At 42.1% G+C, this 770-nt stretch overlaps 1 protein-coding gene across 2 annotated transcripts in view; it reads left to right on the top strand.

Moving 5' to 3' along the window:
• The window catches only part of LOC106880424 (alpha-N-acetylglucosaminidase), an 80,737-nt gene that overhangs the window by 57,505 nt on the left and 22,462 nt on the right, over nucleotides 1–770 (top strand). The window lies entirely within an intron of this gene.

The following is a 770-nucleotide window of genomic DNA, read 5'->3' as shown; positions in this document are numbered from 1 at the left end:
AGCCACTCCAGCTGCTAAGCCACTCCAGCTGCTAAGCCACTCCAGCTGCTAAGCCACTCCAGCTGCTAAGCCACTCCAGCTGCTAAGCCACTCCAGCTGCTAAGCCACTCCAGCTGCTTGCTGATCTCCTCTGTTATTGTTTAAAAGTTCAAAGTGGACTAAGCCTTTCATATCCCACCAAAAGATAACAACACCTTACATGGGTGAAGATCTTTAGCCTGGGGTGCTAGTGTTTCTCCTTTCCCTACCCACTGTCTTTGGCACTTGACATTTTTATAGAGAACCCATTTCTCATTACCAGTCACTATTCCATCCAAAAAGGTTAATTTGTGATACGTGACAGCAAAGAAGAGCACACATTCATTCTCTGCATGCGATTAGACTTGAAAAGTTTGTGAGGAACCCAATGACCCAATTTGCTGACTTTTCCGATGACATGCAGGTGTTGATGAATGGTTGAATGACCAAATCCAAGCTTCTCTGCTACTTCCTCAACAGTTACGAAGGGATTTTGTTCCACCAGGGTTTGCAGGACGTCCTTGTTGAGCTCTGTAAATCTTCTAGGATGAGGATTGTCTTCTAAGCTGTAGTTTCTGGAACTACCATTGACATTGGCTTACACTTATTGTCTGATTCCCATATACTGCATTAATATTTCTCACACTTTCTGTTGCGTTGTTGCCTTTATAGAACTCATAAAGCAAAATATGCCAAATATAATCCTTTGTCATTTCCATTATAGCTTTGAAAAAATAACTGTTAAAACCGAA

This window comes from Octopus bimaculoides, chromosome 9 (genome assembly GCF_001194135.2).
Source record: "Octopus bimaculoides isolate UCB-OBI-ISO-001 chromosome 9, ASM119413v2, whole genome shotgun sequence".
NCBI classification, from domain to species: domain Eukaryota; kingdom Metazoa; phylum Mollusca; class Cephalopoda; order Octopoda; family Octopodidae; genus Octopus; species Octopus bimaculoides.
The sequence above is the reverse complement of the archived record's forward strand: the minus strand, read 5'-3'. Positions and strand labels throughout refer to the sequence as shown.